The sequence below is a fragment of the Magallana gigas genome, chromosome 5, assembly GCF_963853765.1.
Source record: "Magallana gigas chromosome 5, xbMagGiga1.1, whole genome shotgun sequence".
NCBI classification, from domain to species: domain Eukaryota; kingdom Metazoa; phylum Mollusca; class Bivalvia; order Ostreida; family Ostreidae; genus Magallana; species Magallana gigas.
The window spans coordinates 52,322,332-52,343,746 of record NC_088857.1 but is presented as its reverse complement, the minus strand read 5'-3'; the positions used below and the strand labels follow the sequence as shown (position 1 = coordinate 52,343,746).

General features: G+C 33.2%; 1 protein-coding gene across 1 annotated transcript in view; it reads left to right on the top strand.

The window, feature by feature from the left end:
- LOC136275918 (uncharacterized) overlaps positions 1-21,415 on the top strand; it is a 77,363-nt gene that overhangs the window by 7,111 nt on the left and 48,837 nt on the right. The window lies entirely within an intron of this gene.

Here is a 21,415-nt window from a genome sequence, read left to right as displayed (position 1 = left end):
GAGCACTTTTTAAAGCCAGGAAAGTACTAACATCAAATAAACTGATCAATGCATTATTTAGTACTTCAGCTTAAATTTTTATTTTGAATGTCCTGTTCATCTTCAGAATACATGTAGTCTGTAATATATGTAACCATCATTTTGAAAATAAGGTATATGAACCACATTGCTTTCTTCTGAGAATTGTGATACCTGATATGAATATCCCATGAAAATACACAAGGTTAGTTTACCTTATTTAAGGTTCACAACTACCTTGGAGAATTATGCAGTTACCAAAAAAAAATGAAAATGAAAATCTTAATATTATAGTCCTCTTTCATGATTGTTTCAAGGATTTTTGAGTTGTTGTAGGAATCATTTAATCTCGAACAGATAATTCTTAACCAGTGAATTTTTATTTATTTAATTGAGGTCCTTCATTTAAATTTTTAAAAGAAATGCATGTGTGCTTACTGTATGTTTGCCGATGAAAATGACTTGACTATCTGTGAGTGTGTAATTTTGATACACAAGTGGCAGGGCTTACAGGCAGTAAGGAACATGCAGGTTTGCTAATCTTACTTCAGTGCATTAAGTGGAACTTAAAAGCTGACCAAGAGCAAACCCAAAGCAAATTGATATGATGCATCTTTGGGGTAAGGGGAGCATAAATTGCAAATTTCATGACTCTTGCCCCATAGGAACTCTAGGGGCAAGGCAAAAATCTTCTCTACTCCAACACATCAGTAAAAAATTATGTAGACCAGGAAGCCCTCTCTTCATTGTCTCTGTACACTATATCTTCCTATCTTGGTAACCGCTATGTCCCATGGCCTGTTTCTGGACTTTGTTGGGACTGACTTGATAGTTTCCCTCGCAGGTCTGTAGAGCTGTAGTTTGTTGTCATCAAAACTCATCCAGATACGCGGGTCGTCTTTACTCTGAAATGACAGACAAGACACATTGTGTAACTCATTTGTGTCTCCATATTCTGTGTCTAACTATGAAGATGCGTTGTTCATCAATTAGCAGTCTGTTGGAAAGATCCTGTAGTTACATTTAAATGATGACAGCGAACCAGTCTGTTCAAAAAGCTCCTCTGTGTTGATCTCATGATGATGGGTAAATCTTGATAGAGAAATGTTGAGCATAGGAGGAAAATTTTTGAATTCTGAATTTTTGGATTTGTATGTAGAGATCAGTCTTACATCACTGGAGTTTTCTTCATATTATCATCAATGCTCTTGTGATTCCTGAAATGGCCTTGTTGATTCTCCTTCCCAGTCTATTTAAGACATGCACCCAAAATTTTGGCATCCATCTCATAAATACAAATGTTGGATAGTTTTCTCTGCTTTTATCAATACTAATTTTCAATTTCTGCATTTTTTAAAATAATGTGACATATACTTAATATTATATGATATACTTAATATTATGTGTTATAGAAAAATGTCAGATTGATGCCTTTGTGGCCGTTCTAGATCTGGCCTTTGATTTATATTTAGCACAGGATCCCTTCTTTTTCTGCTTTATAAACAGCCCACTTTGTAATTTTTTTTAGCTTACCTGAGATGAAAGCTCAAGTGAGCTATTTGTCAGGTGTTGTATATGACTCCATAAAGCTGATTTCATTTTGGCTATTGTTGCTCAGGTGAGCAATGTAGCTCATGTGCCTCTTGTTTTTTTTTTAATATACAAGTTACTGTAGTTGGGGTAGGTATGTGTGTCTTCAGAACTCTGTAACTAGAATTTCCTCAGCTCCCACTCAGCACAAATACCTTTAACGAGGCCGAGTATAGTTCGAGTGCGCATGACTTTGCGCATCAATTTTACAAATATATCGGTGGGCGTGACTTTATCCGAAACTGTCCCTTGCTACCATAAGATTTTGAGCAGATGCCTATTGCCATATCTATATCTAAGTTATTACTTGTCCTGTCTTCACCTTAATTTCATGGCTGCTGCATCTTATGACTGGTAGATTCTTCGTCTTCATCAAATGATCTTTTTTGTTGTATATGGGTATAGTTGCCATGATTTGTACATGATTGTTCATAAAAAATATACAATTAACTTTAAGCATTTCTGTAAACTGTTTTCGTTATTTTATCCGTCCATAATTTTTTTATGTGCTTCTTGACAGTTCCTTAGTTTTTCATATTATATGTTTAATAACTGAACATCCTGGAAAGGCAAATATTATCTTTACACAAAATAATAAATAAGTAAATGAATAAACAAATTAATAAAATACATATAGAGTAATTGATTTTAATATGCTTATTAATTTGATGATGTCTGTCCACCAATTATTAAGCAGACTAGGGTTGAGGGCAACATTGATTATGCAACTTTCGACAAAGTTATTAATGGCTCTTGGACATAGACAAATTCCAGTTATTTGCAGTTTACGTTCATTTTCTTTGTGGATGTTTCCAAGGGAGGGGGGCATAAGTGTTTCACATCTTTGATTTAAATAAAAATGGATTTTGTACAAGTCTTCAGTTGATACGATGTTTTGTTACATTTTCATACAAACATGAAAAATTCTCCAGTTTATCCTCTAACCTGCACAAAAAGGAACTTCTGTCCAAATTCTTGAAGAGTAGAGCAACTTGAAGACTTCTCCACCCAGCAAGTTGATTCTTGGCTACCCGTACTTCTGTTTGATGACTTTATTTCCAAAACTTTGAAACATAATACGTGGGTTCTTTCACTTTCAAGAACTTCTGACACCGCTTGCCCCACAGTATGTGTGGGACAACACTGCTTCAAGGTCTTAAACGACAGTTTAATGTCAATTTTGCAAATGACAGATATATGTGAAAGTATGCCATTTAAATGATAAAACACAGACTTCCGTTAGACAACATGGCACGTGTGTGATAAAGAAGTCCGTATTCCAAACCGGATCAATTTTATAACTGAAAGTGTAAAAGTTAAGGTATTTTTCACGAATGAAACCAATTTATGTGGTTTTTATTAATATTTTTCACAAGTCATTTTATTTTATTTTTTGTATTTCTTTTAATTTATGTTGGTGAGTAAAAAAAAGTTTCGAAAAGTGCATTTTATTTTTTTTCTAAAAGTCAAAAAAATTCGGTCTGCGGATCCGTTATCCAGCTAATAAAAAAACGTTCGCCTAATTCTTAAGACTTTGGCCCCAGGACAATTCTTCAGCCTCACAAGAAGGTTAAGAGTTTGATGTAGGTTTATATCCCATACATAAACAATTGTTAAGGATCTTTTAGAGAACTGCAACATTCAACATGTGGTATTACTATAAAATCATCAGATTAGAAAAGGGACTCATGATTATAAACGTAAGAATATCCAGGGGGAAAAATGGATTTTATTAATACAGGATCAACATGTATTATTATACATTGTCCAGATAGTTTGTTATACCCCCGCTCCGAAGGAGAGGGGGTATACTGTTTTACCCTTGTGTGTCTGTCTGTCCGTCCGTAACAAAAATTTCTGATGCATTTATCTCAGCAACTGTTTATCGCAGATGCTTGAAATTTTTACACAGTGTTTGTTAAGGCATGCCATATTGGTGGATATTTGTACCAATCGGACGTCAACTTCCTGTTAAATGACGACTTTGCTGATTTTTTAACCAACATTTTCAAACAAATTTTCGTCAAAGATTTCTCAGCAACTATTTACCGCAGATGCTTGAAATTTTTACACAATATTTGTACAGGCATGCCATATCGTGGGATATATTTTTGTACCAATCAGACGTTAACTTCCTGTTAAATGACGACTTTGTTTATTTTTAGCCATAATTTTCAAACAAATTTTCGTCAAAGATTTCTCAGCAACTGTTTATCGCAGATGCTTGAAATTTTTACACAGTATTTGTATAGGCATGCCATATTGTGGGATATATTTTTGTACCAATCAGACTTCAACTTCCTGTAAAATGACAACTTTATTTGTAGCAAAAACTTTCAAACTAATTTTCGTCAAAGATTTCTCAGCAACTATTTACCGCAAATGCTTGAAATTTTTACACAATATTTGTATAGGCATGCCATATCGTGGGATATATTTTTGTACCAATCAGACGTTAACTTCCTGTTAAATGACGACTTTGTTTATTTTTAGCCATAATTTTCAAACAAATTTTCGTCAAAGATTTCTCAGCAACTGTTTATCGCAGATGCTTGAAATTTTTACACAGTATTTGTATAGGCATGCCATATTGTAGGATATATTTTTGTACCAATCAGACTTCAACTTCCTGTAAAATGACAACTTTATTTGTAGCAAAAACTTTCAAACTAATTTTCGTCAAAGATTTCTCAGCAACTATATACCGCAAATGCTTGAAATTTTTACACAATATTTGTATAGGCATGCCATATCGTGGGATATATTTTTGTACCAATCAGACGTTAACTTCCTGTTAAATGACGACTTTGTTTATTTTTAGCCATAATTTTCAAACAAATTTTCGTCAAAGATTTCTCAGCAACTGTTTATCGCAGATGCTTGAAATTTTTACACAGTATTTGTATAGGCATGCCATATTGTGGGATATATTTTTGTACCAATCAGACTTCAACTTCCTGTAAAATGACAACTTTATTTGTAGCAAAAACTTTCAAACAAATTTTCTTCAAAGATTTCTCAGCAACTATTTACCGCAAATGCTTGAAATTTTTACACAATATTTGTATAGGCATGCCATATCGTGGGATATATTTTTGTACCAATCAGACTTCAACTTCCTGAAAATTGACAACTTTATTTGTAGCAAAAATTTTCAAACAAATTTTTGCAAAGAATTCTCAGCAACTGTTTATCGCAAATGCTTGAAATTTTTACACAATATTTGTATAGGCATGCCATATCGTGGGGTATATTTTTGTACCAATCAGACGTTAACTTCCTGTTAAATGACGACTTTGTTTATTTTTAGCCATAATTTTCAAACAAATTTTCGTCAAAGATTTCTCAGCAACTGTTTATCGCAGATGCTTGAAATTTTTACACAGTATTTGTATAGGCATGCCATATCGTGGGATATATTTTTGTACCAATCAGACTTCAACTTCCTGAAAATTGACAACTTTATTTGTAGCAAAAATTTTCAAACAAATTTTTGCAAAGAATTCTCAGCAACTGTTTATCGCAGATGCTTGAAATTTTTACACAGTACAGAGGGTTCCGCTTAAACTGATAGTCTGTTTGTCAGGCAAAAATTATCAGATTAACCGATTATCAGATAAACCAATTTAGCGTTTTTGTGGTATTTAATTTTGGTATAGAATAAGATACAACTTGTTTCAATACATAATTTATCAACAAAAAGATATAATCTGTTTTTCAATAGTTTATAATGAAATAATTTACCTTGCATTAGCAATGAAATAGCATTTTAGTCGTTATTTTGTTTTTAAATGCTCAAAACAAAATGTTTCCCTTCTTCACTGTTCATTACGATGGTTTCAGAGTGGCGGCCATTTAAACAGGAAGTAGATAAGGGCTAATTGTCTGAACATTCCCTCTTTTCACCTGGACAATTTATTTTAATTCTTTTTCTGGTATAGTAGAATGCTCTTAAATAATCAATTATGCATGATGAAAAATTATTTGAATTTTATTCATTAAGTTTTCTACCCCGATGTAAAATTGAGAGTAATCAGAATTTCCTCAATGTCACATGTTCCCAAGCACTTTTGATTCAGAAATTACATGTTTAAATAATTCTTAATGGTGCAAGCCTAGCATGAAATTAACACAGGCAATTGGTAAATGAAAAAAACAGTAAAATGTGTACACAGGTAAGGTCAGTCCTGTGTGCGGTCATCCGGAACAACTATCGATGTCGGTAGCTTTCATCTTCTGAAGAAGTGAGACACCCGTGTGTGTTGAAGTGAAACTAATCCCCTGTAAAGAGTTACTGTGTACACAAAAGGGGTGTCAACTAATTAAACAAAGGAATATAGAGGTGTTAGAGGGTGGGCTGAACTATCGATGTCGGTATCTTTCATCTATCGACCAGCTGACCATCTGTGTGCGTTGAGCTGTGACTAATTCCCTGAAGCACCGTTATTTGCAAGTTTTAGGCACGTGCCAAGCTGTTTACACAGTGGAGGTTATACACGAGGTGTGGACATGGTGGAAAAGGTGTTAAAACGTTAACTGATATTTGATCGGCCGACAGAAATCGTATTAGATTAACCGAAAATGGCATTTTTTAAAATCAGATTATCAGTAGAAATTACAAAGGCTTTTATAGCAAATGGATCGGTGTTTTGATTTTATATCAGATTAACCGAATTATCACATTAACCGCGATCAGATTAAGTGGAACCCTCTGTATTTGTATAGGCATGATATATCGTGGGATTTTTTTTGTACCAATCGGACGTCAACTTCCTGTTTAATGAGTACTTTGTTTATTTTAAGCCAAAATTTTCAAACAAATTTTCGTCAAAGATTTCTCAGCAGCTTTTTATTGCAGATGCTAGAAATTTTTACACAGTGTTTGTTAAGGCATGCCATATCGTGGGATATATTTTTGTACCAATCGAATGTCAATTTCCTGTTAAATGAGTACTTTGTTTATTTTAGCCAAAATTTTCAAACAAATTTTCCTCAAAGATTTCTCAGCAGCTATTTATGGAAGATGCTTGAAATTTTAACACACTATTTGTTTAGGCATGCCATATTGTGGGATATATTTCTGTACCAATGGGATGCCAGCTTTCTGTTAAATGTCGACTTATTTTGCATATTCACATCTGAGCGGGGGTATCACTAGTGAGCATTGGCTCACAGATATCTTGTATTATTATAGCTGCAATAATGTAGCCCTCTCCCGATTTTTTTTTTTTGGGGGGGGGGGGGGGAGAGGGCTATAATTCCATCGGATCTCCGTAACGGTGCAAGTGCGGGAGTGATTCACTCCCGCAACGATTTCGTCTCAAATCATATAAAAATGACAATAACATTTGCATTTCTTACCTGAATTTAAACATTGTATATGTCTATGGCATAAATTAATCCAAAAATATCAAGTATAGTCCATATATCAGTTATTTTTCGTGTATCATCTGTATGTCAACAACACAAGTAGAATTTGTCCGCCATGTTAACTGACCTTGACCGGTTTTATTTTTGGACAGCCAATGAGAATTCAGGAGCGGATCTTGAACTGAATATAGAAATTCCCCCATTTTAAACATAATTAACGCGGTAAATATGAAATTTCCATTATATACCATTTCCTTTAATGACGTTTTAGTGATAGAAAGAGGTGAGATGGATTATCTACACTGACATTCACGTTATCAAGCCCATCAAAACTCCAAGCGTAAATCCCATAAAATCATGCGAGAACTGTCATGGCTGCTGATAAAGACTGGTAATCATGCTGATGTGTTTTATCTGGTTTTGATTTACAGTTAAATATCGATATCTCGAAGTTCGGGGGACCATGGAAAAACTTCGAGATATCCGGGTGTTCGAGATATCCGAAGTCGAAATTCTTCGACTCCATTAGCGTTTTTGTTTTTGTCCTGACATGTTAACACAGGAAGTCATTATATGCACTATAATTTGAGAACCGGTATGAACGGAAAAAAAGACGGAATATTGAAACGATGTTTTATTTATAGACATTTATAGACATTGCACATATACACTTAAATAAGAATTTATATGAAACGTTACAATTATTTTAAATAACAGTTAATCAAACATACAAGCATAATGTACATGTATACAACATGTATACAACTTTTCAGAGTATAAATAAATCACGTTGTTGAGACATGTTGTTGAATGATGTACAGAATTCTGTACCATCTTTTATAGCCAAAGACAAGGTGTGTGTTATTAAATATATTTTTGGTATATTATTCATTAAGTAGAAGTTCACTTTGATCATGCATCGATATCGATTATACGATGATTTACGCTGCGCTATTTGGTAATTGAGTGACCGTGAACTTGTTTGCTTTATAAGTAGCGTGCATCATTATTCATATTATCGGTAATGTTAGGGGTGCTTACTTTTGGGAGCTGTGAACTTGTTTGTTTTATCAATCACCAGAGTATATACCCAAGCTGTTATAACAATTACCGTGTCATCGAAAACCGTCACTGGCTAAGCGTGGAGTTAATAGACTATCAGTCTTGAGAAAAGGTGTGAATTGCCGCGGGCGAGAATAACGAGGACACGACATGCGGGGTGCAATTAGCACACCGGAAAATTGACTTCACTTCGAGATAACCCAGGTAAAATTTGTTATTGGGACCGTAAACATACTTTGACATAAGAGGGGTATTCGAGATAACCGTATTCGAGATATCAGTAGTTTTTTAAATCATATATATAGGGAAAACGGCCGGGACCGGCGGCCGACTTCGACATAACCGGGGTATTCGAGATATCCCATGTTCGAGATACCGATATTTACCTGTATATACGGTTAGTTTGTTCAACCTGAATTAAAAAATCATTTTATCTAAAGAAAGTCAAATATAAAATCAATCTTTTCAGACCGAGTTCAGTTGCATTCAAAAAACTAATTTTGCACCATTACGGAGATCCTGTGGAATTGTAGCCCTCTCCAGTAAACATCAGATATAAAAAAATCGGAGAGGGCTCCATTATTGCAGCTAATATTATTACTCCATTAAGCTGAATTTATCATACCTATTGTTCCTCAGGTGAGTGATGTGGCCCATAGGCCTCTTGTTTCTGTTTGTGGAAAAATTTCAACAAATGATGAAAGCCATGAGTAGTTCCTGGCTTCCCCTCAAGTTTATAAGCAGTGACTGGTTACAGTCAATTATTAGTATTTTTTAGGAGGCATTTATTAATAAAATATTTCACGGTTTATTTCCAATGTTGCAAATGGCCTTGTTCAAGACCACGCGTAAATAAGGGGAAACATTTTGGTTAGGATAATTGTTTTAATGCACTATTTTTCTCTGAAATGCAACTATGGCATGTGGCAAAGGTACTTCCCGATTAGTGCTTTGGTTAAAGCATCCACTGTTTGTGTTGATTTAAGATTATAAAAATCTTGATCTTCTGGGCTAGGGTGGGAACACATTTGTTGGAGGGGGATCCAATTTTTACATAGGGAAATAAAAATAAATTATTCTCAATATTAAAGTGTTATAATACATGGTATGTCTAGTACTTATATGCATGTATCTTGACATATTGAATTTGTTGACTCTCAGTTGCTTACATGTAGACTGTGGCCCTTGGATTATTTGAATAATTTTTCAGCCACACAACTCACTGGGGATCAGAATTTGATGTAGGTTTATAGATATATTAACAATTGTTTAAGATCTTCTCGAGAACTGCAATACTCGATGTGATATGACTGTGCACAGGGACCAAGCCCGTTTTAACATTAATTTCAATGTAACCATAAATAGAGAAAGGGGTAGAACTCTGACCCAGATAAAAAACTACCAGCTCACTTCAAAAGCGTAATAAATCAATTAATTTTTAAAAAGTCGAGTAAGATTTTAAAAGATTAGTGCGAATGTTTCTTGACTTGTTGCAATACTTCTGTTGTCATAGGCAAAATCCCATTGTGAGCCCTGGACCGGTAAATGTCCGAGTAAAAATAAACTGGCGACTTCGAGAGAATAATGACGTATATCTCCGCTATTTTAAGACCCATCAACTTGAAATTCGGCATGAGTGTATCGCAGACATTACTTTTATGAAAAATATATGCATATAATATATGCTTGGCCCCTGTGTGACTGTAAAGTCACCCTGTTACAAAAGGGGCTCAAAGTTTGAAATGAGAATATCAGGAGAAAAATTACTTTTTTTTTTGCTTGAACTTTTCTGTTTCATTGTCCAGATATTTTGTATATGAACCCATAAATCTGTTTTCATTATGGCTATTGTTGCTCAGGTGAGCAATATGGCCCATAGGCCTGTTCTTTGGGTGTTACTTCTTTTTTTGCTGTTTGCTTGTTTCACAGGACTTGCTGCACTGCAATGAAGAATAGAGCCATATCTATTTTTTTTTTAGTAAAATGGCAGCAATGCAATGCAAAAACTGGCTCTCATTTGGTTTTAAGTGTCTGAAAAGCTTTAAAAAATAAATATTAATGATATAGATTTATATTTAAAAAAAATCAAAATTGATGTGTGATGGCTGATATTGATAGTGAATTGATATAATTTTTGCTTCCTTGGTAAGTGTAGCCTTTGCCGATGCTGGTGACTTCATCATTCTCTTAATTAATAAATTTTAATAATAAAAATTAAATAATACTTGATAATAATATTATAATGCATGTATTAAATGATAAAATAGATAATAATATAAATAATCTCTTTTCATACATGAAAAAAAGCAAATAAGGCCAGCTTTTTTTTTATTTTTAGGTTTACGAACATCAAAATGATAAAGTTCCGTAGGAGGAGGAAATAAAAAATAAAATAAAAATTCACGTTTGACCAACAGTTTTTTTAGGTTTCGAACCAAAAAAACAAAAAAACTGTAAAGGAGGGAAAATTGGGGTGGGGGGGGGGGGTGACATCATCTTTATTCTAATATTGAAATACCACTTCATGATAGTGGTGTTTAACTGCGTTAAGTGGAGCATGAAGTGTAGCATGTGAAAAGTATGAATAATCTGTGAAACAGTACAATAGAATATTAGACAAACAACTTTGATATTAAATGTAGCAATGTTCATTTGCCATTTTATAGGGATCCGGTCATTTATTATTTAAAAATCCTTAGTTACAGTTGTATCATATAAACTTTTTAGCTAGTTACAAATAGTTTTCCACTTTATTTGTGAAGGGTAATCTTCTCTAAAACAAATGGAACAAATTTTCATATAAAATAGTTGACATAAGGAATGCTATATTTAAACGTATAATCAGAGGTGCTAAGCATGGACATCATCATTAGACAATATTGCTTTAGAATTTGTGGTATTAGAACTTTATTTTATTCTGCGTTTTGGGTGCTCGAGTGACCGGTTTTTTTCCACTTGCAACACATCGACATGCATTAATTACATATCGGTCTGACAAGATAATATGATCTTATAAAGTTGTTGATCTAGGCATTTTCTACCCCCACAAACAAATTTTAGAATAACCACGCCAAAATAAACGTAAACATCACTTAGAGTGAAGATTTTCTCGCGCCATCTTAGACAGGAAGTCGTTGCCTTACAATATGAAATCTCGATCCCAAACCCAAAAAAATCTTGATCCGGTCAAAAAATTTGCTGTCAGGGAAAAAAAGACCTCTTTTTTATTATTTTTATTTTTTCTCTAAAAACTCAGAAAACCAAGCGGCGGGTTTGTAAACCTAAATATAAAAAAATGCTGGCTGAAATAGATAAATAAAATGAATGAAAGTGAATGGAGAGTTCATTGAAGTACTCATAAATAAAAAAAATTGGTAAAAAGATGAATAGATAAATTTAAGATAAAAAAAAAATATTAGAATCCATCCCTAACTTAATAAGAACAATGAATACCAAATCTTTCTCAAGAAAAGTGTGTGTAGCATGTTCTGCCTTTCTGATGAAAGAAAAACAAAATTTTCAGTCTTCAAATCTTCTGTTTCAGACTTCGAAAGTTTTAGTATTTCCTCTTAGAATCTGACCTATTCCTTTGGGGTCAGAGGGTGGGCATGTTTAGGTTATTTCTACTCTGGACTCTGTCATATATTCAGATACATAACGTGCAAAACTGTAATGTACCGAACAAACAACAAATTGTGAAATTTGAAGGACCAATTGCAAACAGCTGTGCACATTAAATTAAACTATGGTCAGAAATACTTTCTTCATGTTCCTACCAACCTAAGAAGTAACTTTTTGGCTTCCCTCTTCATCTGAGCTTACTAGTTGACTTGATCTTGATTTCTTTACTTCTTATTTATTATTATTTTCTCATCACTGAAACACAGACATCCATACAGCAAATGGAATAAAAATAAAAAAGCTATAACACTAAATATATCACTTCAGTTAAACAAATCTACTAAAAAATAGAATTAAATCTTGAAATACAACTTAGTAATAAAATGGAGCTTACCTGTTCTCTTTTTAATAAGTCTTTCCAGAGACTGTCCTCTTTAGGTTGGCTTTCTTCATTGCTACAGTCTCCATGTTTGGCTGCATGATTAGTAAGCTTCAATTTGAGACTTGGGACTCTACCACAAAAAGGGGTAGTGTTAACTCTACTTAGTGCTAGACAGCACATATTAAAAGAACAAACTCTGTGATGATTTAAGATTCCATATAATTTCTAAAAAAAAAAAGGCAGATAAAGTGAGAAGGAACAATAAATCAAGCAAAAAATGTGGTCTTGCATGTTGTGGAAGAAATTTATACTATTATTTTTAATTGAAATCAGCAGATATAGCGGCATAAAGGGTGCATCCATTGCTCTAACAGTTGAATATATTCTTTGTCTATTTTTGTGATGATGCGCTGTTCTCTATTAGTGGTCTGTACTGGAAAGATCCAGTAGCTACATTCAAATGCCAACAGTGAATCAAACTGTTCAAAAAGTTGCTCTTTGTTAATCTGATGATGGGTGAATCTTGTTGAGCATGGGAGGAACATTTTTGAATTCTGAATTTTTAAGAACAGTCTTAGATCACTGGAGTTATCAATTTTCTTCATATCATCAATGTTCTTTGTGCTTCCTGAAATGGCCATGCTGATTCTCTTTCTCTGCCTATTTAAAGTACCAAATGTTTGGCATCCATCTCATTAAGACTAAACTCCAGCTCCACAAATGGTGGATAACTCTCTATGCAAGATTTCTCTGCTTTTATAAATATTTATTTTTAATTTAAGCTATTTTAATATTAATAATGTGATAAATGATTACCATTATCTGATATACTGTAAATTCCTAATTGAACGCGAGGAATTAATATCCGCATAAAATCGCGAGAAGCCCGTCTCACGAATTCTAAAATCTCGCTTTTAATTTTAGGAGACATGTGAACTACATGAAACTATGATGAAATTTCGCCATTCGTGATTTTATGTTCTCGCGATTTGATGGCAAATCGTTGAATCGTGGAATTAAGTACTCGGGTAAAATAAGGAATCTACAGTACTTATTATAATATTATAAGATATAGAAAAATTGCTGATTCACGCCTTAATGGCTGTTCTAGATCTTGCTTTTGATTTATATTTAGCAAGTGATTATGTAGTATATGCACCTTCTGATCCTTAAACACCTCATTAGTATTGTTATTACAATTGTGAAAACATGTTGCTGTTGTCTTGCGCCTGAATATGCTTTGGTATGTATTTTTGTTTGCCGGGGTGTCATTTCTTTGGCTGAGGTCTTAATTCATTGGGAAGAAGCGTGCGTTGTTGACATTGTTTAGTGGAAATTTCAGCCCTCGGAAGGCAAATTTTGCAATAGCAAGGAGTCGTAGCTTTAATTTAATAACGATCTTTCGAGGATTACGGCCGGCCCCCATGTCAAAGTGGAAGGCAGTTTTTAAGCAGTTCCTTAGCAGTACCAGTTTTGTTATCTTAGCAGTTTTTAGCAGTTCCTTAGCCTTCCATACTTTCCTTATAGCAGTTGGATTCCCCTATATGTCTCATAATGAATATAAGCAGTTCCAGGCAGTAATTTTAAGCCTTCCAGTTATCTAGCAGTAATTTAAATGAGTTGATGTAAACTGGTAAAAACTGTTTGAAACTGCCAGAAACTGCTTGCTCATTTCCTAATATGGTTTTCATAAATGAATATGCATGAAGTATAATCATGATGAAAACTGCTAGGAACTGCTGAAATCATCTATGGGTTATATGAATAAGTTTTAACATTTTCAAGAATCAATTATTACATAAAGACATACATGTACAATATTGTACCATTTAAGCCAACCTGTATCTACACTGCATGTGGATACTGCATTTAGCTAGCTTTTAGCATAGTAAATATAAATATATATTATTGTAAGACTTCAAATTACAATCATGACCTTATAAGCTTCTCCCCAATTAAGTTGTTCTTGAGAAGTTGTTATTAAAATGTGTCCATATTAGATACTCTCAGACCTTTGATTGACCATTGTAGTCTCATGTAGCCTAAGAGGTCAATTCCAATGCATATACACTCAGCTGTATCTGATCTTATATACCGGTAAATTAAGTGATCTAACCAGACCGTTATTAAAAACTGTTCAATGAAAACTTATTTGAAATATTTTATTTACCTTAAGTTAAGAGAAATATATGTAATATATGTAATATCCTTAGAACATATTAAAATCCATAAATTTATTTGAGTTTGCCCATACACAACATTTTCTGTGGTGAATATCACATGCCCCTCATGGCACTGATACATTCAAAATTTTCAACCAAACTTCCTGTTATCTCTGATCTTGATTCTGAGTGGTCAGCTTTATCTGGCAGCAGCCAGTGACCCAGATTTGTAACTGGTTGGAAAGGATGCAAGTCCCCTGTGAGGTGTGTATTAACCTATAACTGCTTATACAGCAAAGACTGCTAAGAAAACTGCTTAGAATAACTGCTTAGAATAACTGCTTCTGCTTTTACCTAGACAGTTTTGACCTGCCACTAAAACCCTTACTGCTTGGAACTGCTTGAAAACTGCCAAATAATTTGAAAACTGCTTAAGAACTGTCTAACTACTGCTAAAATAGGCAGTTCATTTTGCCATGGGGGATTATTATAATTTGACAGAAAAATACAGATTTAAGCGCGAAAATACGAACACATGCACAGATGGTTAGTCGATGCCTGCATGAGGCATCAAAAAGTGACTAACCCCCTCAGATACCCTCAAATACAATAGCATAATAGCAGAAACACATCAATAGCAAATTACCAAAGAAATAACAACTAAGACTGAAAAAGAATGATAAAAATATGAAATTAAAGCTTGAACTAATGAAAAAACCCCTAAATTTACCATTATGTAATTCAATTATTATATGAAAGTATATTTTTTACCCAATCACATAGTTACTCAGACAGCATATACTACAGTAAAAACAAAGTTAGTGATATGAGGCAGGTACTGTGCCTGATTTCAGAATTTCCTTGAATTCCAGGATTTATAACTATTACAAGATCAAATAATTCCTTGTTTTTCTATAACACCTATCAGTATTTTTTGCTGTTCTTGACAAAAAAGGAGATATAACTCCCTCTCCTGGCCAGGTTACAGACATTTCACATGGGAGTCCTTCTTTGAGACTGTTGAGGTCCCCAGCATATTCCACAATATTTACATTCATTGTATATTTCCCCTTATGTTTGCATTGGAAATCTGTGACATTCAATTTTCTATGAATACAGTATGCTTATTCATGCGCCATGAGCACAAATATAAACGCCTTCACGTGTTTTAAGTATATCTATTTTTGTAAAAATAAATGAAACTTTCAATCTTACATAACAAATTTGATATGCTTTATTAAATAATATCTACTCCTTAAATTAATAAAAAAGATTTTTCTCTGCAAAGTTTTGAGCACTATAATTTTAGTCATGGTTCATACCCCTGACTGAGAGTGTATATTTTGGCTTTACAGCGACAATACACATATATTTCATACAAATAGACATCTGTATGAATATAGATATAAGCATAAAAAGTTTATTTTTAGATGTCGTTGGTCCTGTAACACACCAAGCAGTGCAGACAAATTATCATACAGCGCTAATGCTTAAATAAACTCTCCTTTCTGATAAGCTTTTTCAGCAAACAATCCCTTTCCTAAAAAAACTCTCAATGATTTTACTTTTCCTGCTTTTTAAGCAACCTCACTTTATGGTTTTTAGCCTACCTGAGATGAAAACTCAAGTGAGCTATTCTGATCACTTTTTGTCCGGAGTTGTTATTTATGAAAGCTGATCTTATTTTGGCTATAGTTTTTCAGGTGAGCAAGGCCTCTTTATTTTTTATAAGTCACTGCAGTTGGGTTATATGTGTCTTCAGAACTCTGTAACTAGAATTTCCTCAGCTCCCCTTTAGCACATTGAACACCTTTAACAAGGCAGAGTACAGTTTTAGTGTGCATGACTTTATGCATCAATTGTACAAAAATATTGATGGGCACTTAATCAGAAACTGTCCCTTGCTACCTATTGTTTTTTAGCAGATGCCTATTGAAGTTATTACTGCCAGTTTAATCTTCACCTTTCATGGCTGCTACATCTTATCATTGGTAGTTTCTTCGTCTTCATGAAACGAGTGGTCTGTTCTCTCTGCTGAATGTGGGTGTAGTTGCCATGGTTTGGACATTATTGTTCGATCATTATACAACTTTAAGCGTTTCTGGAAACTGTTTTCTTTACTTTTTCTGTGCTTCTTGACAGTTCCTTAGTTTTTCATATTTTATGTTAAATAACTGAACATCCTGAAAAGGCAAATATTATTTTTACACGAAAAAATGAATACTAGTAAATAAATAAACAAATAAATAAAATACGAGTACATTAACTCATTTTAAAGTGCTGATTAATTTGATTGGTGTCTGTCTACCAGTTATTAAGCAGACTAGCTAGGGTTGGGGGCAACATTGATTACGCAACGGATGGCAATAATTTTGTCCCAAGGGGGCCTAATTACATAATTTTTGTTGCCCCAAAACATAACCAACAGTTCTTTGTCAGCAGATGGAAAACTGCATGGTCTATTATGATCTTGTTGGCATTATATTCTGTTGGTTTGCAGGTTTTTTTGTTTACTGACTTCTCATTGGCATTTTTTCTGATGATAGCAAAATGCATATATGAAGTAATTTTAATCTTACAATGTCTTCTTTATTTCAAATATTGTATATTGGTCCTCTGGTGTTAGATGTGTCGCTATGTTTTTTAGAGTCCTATTGTATAGGCTGATCAATAGTAAGTGATGTCCAATATCTCAGCCATTTTGATTTGTTTAGACATATAATATATTTATTCAAAAACAGCCTTGAGGGTAGCCCAGCATGGTAGAGTGTTAGGGATATGGCCTATGCATCATAAGGAGGCATTTTGGGGCAGACCTTGGGTAATTGTAATGTGACTGTATATAATGGTGATGCATTGTAATCATTGAATTTTTTTTAAGTAATGGGATGTAATTTGTAACAAGTAACTGTAATGTAATGCATTACTACCTTAAAAATGCCAGTATTTTATTACCATTACTTTCAATTACAATTGAATTTTGCCTATTTTCTAATTTTATGAAATTATGTGAAACTGCTTTTTAATTAGCCCCTCTTTGTGGTTTTTAGCTTATCTGAGCTGAAAGCTCATGTCAACTATTCTGATCACTTTTTGTCCACTGTCGTCATAAAACTGATCTCATTTTGGTTATTGTTTCTCATGTGAGCAATTTGGCTCAAAGGGGCCTCTTGGTTTTTTTTATACAAGTCACTGCAGTAGTTGGGGTACATGTCCCTTGCAAACTATTGTTTTTGAGCAGATGCCTTTGAAGTTATTACTGCTGTTCCAATCTTCACCTAAATTTCATAGCTGCTGCATCTTTCTTTGTCTTCATGAAACGATTGGTCTGATCTCTTTGTTGAATATGCGTGTAGTTCCCATGGTTTGGACATTTTTGTTCATTATACAACAAGCGTTTCTGGAAACTGTTTTTTTTCTTTATCAGACCATTTTTTATATGCTTCTTGACAGTTCCTGAGTTTTTCATATTTCATGTTTAATAACTGAACATTATAAGGCAAATATTATCTTTACACAAAAAAGCAAGTATATAGACAAATAAAAAAAAATTAGTTATTTATTTTAATATGCTTATTAATTTGATGGTGTCTGAGCAGACTAGCTATAGGGTTGGGGGCAACATCGATTATGTTAATGGAGGGCAATAATTTTGTCCCAAGGGGGCCTAATTACGTAATCTTTGTTGCCCCAAAACATAACCAATAGTTCTTTGTTAGCAGATGGAAAAAATGCATAGTCTATTATGATCTGTTGATGTGCAGGGTTTTTTTTTGTTACCCAGACTTCTCATTGGTATTTGTTCTGATGTTAGTAATATACATATATGAAGTAATTTTAATAAAGTTAAAATAATAGGCTTTTTTTCAAATATTGCATATTGGTCCTCTGGTGTTAAGTTTACAATATTCTTGAGAGTTCTCATGAATGGGATGATTGATGATAAGTGATGTCCAATATCTCAAACATTTTGATTTGATTAGACCAATTCAAAAACAGTTTCTTAGTAGCCCAGAGAAGATTGTTAAGGATATGGCCTTCATCAATGCATCAAAAGGAGACAGACCTGGGGTAATTGTAATGTGTAATGGTGATGCATTGTGATAATTACATTTTTCAAAATAACTTGGTGTAACGTGTACTGCACAAGTAATTGTAATGCATTACCACCTTAAAAATGCCCGTATTTTAAGACCATTACATTTAATTACAATTGAATTTTGCCTATTTCCTAATTTTATGAAATTACATGAAACTATTTTCAATGAATAATACATTGAAATTAAGATTATTAAATACTGGGGGCAATTTATTTGAAATATGTACTTCATTGATTACAATTGCAGTTAAAATAATACTTTGCAATTTCCATTAAATTACTTGTGGGCTATTATAAGCGGCAGAAAAACGAACTCAAAATTATCAAATATGTGTCCATGACAACTCCCTCTTTAAATTTTTATTCAGTACTAACACCACCTTTCAATTGAATAGCGTAAAGTTTACACAAATTCACACCACTTGCTTTTAAAAACAGATAACAGTCTTCTATAGAAGGTATTTATATTGCCACCAACTAGGCAAATACAATGATACCTAGACTTTGCACAATTCATACTTCAGTGCATTATGGAGGCTGTGTGGTCAACAAATTACCCATCAGATTGACCTTAAATTTTAAGATATGCTTTGTTTAGGATTATTTAGTAATTCAAATAAAAAGAATTCTTTTTTAAAGCTCTATATATACATGTATAATGGTATGTTATACATAATTAGTGTAACTTAAAGGTGAAGGAAACTAAAAATATGTTGTACAAAAAATCAACTATCATTATCAATTTTGTTCAGTTGGATACTTGAGTAACAGACAGGCATGAACCAGCATTTTATTCAGAGCTTTCTGTACATTGTATATTTTTAAACCAAACCAAAGTAAATGGGGTGATGTCAAAATAATTAATGTTTTTGGTTTTTATTATTAATATAAACAAAATTTTAAATCAATGTCAGCCTTGAGTAAATACGATTTCTTAAATTATGTATTCTATTTTCAAAACAGCATGACTACATGTAATGATTTAATCCACTTTATAATATAAACAAAATATGTTTTTGACTTTCCTTCCCCTTTAATATGACTCCTCTTTTTTTCACTTTTTTAATTGGCATGTTTTACACCAAAGGAGTTTTTTTTTTCAATCTGGTTTGCAAGAGCAATTGTTATGGATTGTGTTCATGAAAATTCGAGCAATTATTTTTCTCTGGACACAAACAATTTTCTAAAAAGGATAAAATCATAATCATGCAGACTTGTGTAACATCATCTGCAGGCTTTGACATTAAGAAATTTTAAAAAATGGAACACTTGCAAGAGACATCACTAGTGGAGTACTGTTATCAACAAAGAAGCTGTGAAAAAACCCAAACAAATTGAGTTGGAGGGACCCCCGAAACAACTTTAATCCTTGGATTCCAAAAGCAAACATTTTGATCATTTTAGATGCAAAAAGAGGTTGTTGAGTGGCAATTGCTACTCTAATGCAATACAAAATTTGATCAACTGAACTGAGTCCCTTGACTGTGTGCTAAAATGCAAAACACACCCAGTTCTACAATAAGGACTGCCATACAAAATATGAACCATCAGCTGTAAAGAATTTCGAGAAAAGCAACATACTTAAGTTAAACATTGGTCTATATACACCTATATTTCAAATCCTATGGACAAAATGAAGTGAAATTGGTGTCCTTCCAATTTTTAGTACTTTTACCAACCTAAGATTTGTCGGATATCTCAGAGCTTTATTTGGTTTCATGGAGTTTGAGACAGTGAAGTTTGGAGTGTAGTAGTGTAAATTATGAGGGAAAGTTAAAGAGCAAACATGTTGCTTTTACATTCAGCGATACCTACCAGTGTCATGTGTCACTATACATTAGGAAGAGGATACTCTCTGGACCACAGGAGCAAAGCTCCACACATTTCCACATATTTGCCTGTTGTTTGAACGTGTAACAGTCTTACCATCGATATGATATTACAACCTGGAACCCATATGCAGTAAAACACACTTATAACAAAAGGGCAATTTGCTTCGTTATAAGTGTAAATCATTATATCCGTCAAGTTAAGAACATGTACTTAAGTCACTTGGAATGAAAATCACTTTGCTGTAAGAGTCTAGTATTTATTATGATAAACATAATTGCTATAAATATGTTATACTGTAATAACAAATATAATGCTTTTTCAACCATGAAACCAAAGATTTTAAAATGTGGAAACTTTATTTTGTTACAGCCTTAAAACCATATATAATATGACAACCCAGTAATTATTTAATATGTAACCTTGAAACCATATGATATCATAGTATGAAAACCAAATGACTTCACAGCTGCCTGGAATATATTTGATATTTTATTCTGAAAACCAATGATTTTACAACATTAAACCATGTGAGTTAACAACCTGAAAACCATGTTATTTTACATAGTTACTAAAATGTAAAACAAAAGAGAGATCTTGAATTTTACAAACCAGAAACCAATTCATTCAACAAACTGGAAACTATATAATTTTTTAGTCTGAAAACCACTCGATGTTTACCGTTTTACAACATTGAAACCATGTTTAACAACCTGGAAATTGAATAATTTTATAACCTGGAAACGATATTATATGACGACATTAAATGATTTTGATTTTACAACCTGGAAACAATTTGATAGTAATTTGCAACATTAAAACCATGTGAAATGACAACTTGGATATCATATATGACAACCTTGAAACCATTTATTAATCTTACAACCTAGAAACAAATGATATGACAACCTGGACATAATTCTGTTTTACCTGGAAGCATATGTTATTGCTACTGAAAACCAATTTAAAGTACAACCTCGAACTTACCACTTCAAAACCAATTGATTTAAAGCAGTGAAACTATATGATTTCATAACAGTTAAACAATGATTTTACAATGTTGATTTACAATTTAGAAGCCATATAGTGTTTTAATCAGGAAACCATATAATTTTACAACCTCGAAACCAATCAATGCTACAACCCCAAAGCCAAATGATTTTACAACCAAGAAACCATTTGATGCTACCGCCTGGAAATCATATGTGACAACCTGTAAACTGTGTGATATGTCAACCTCGAAACCATTTATTATGATAAGTTTGAAACCATTTAATATAA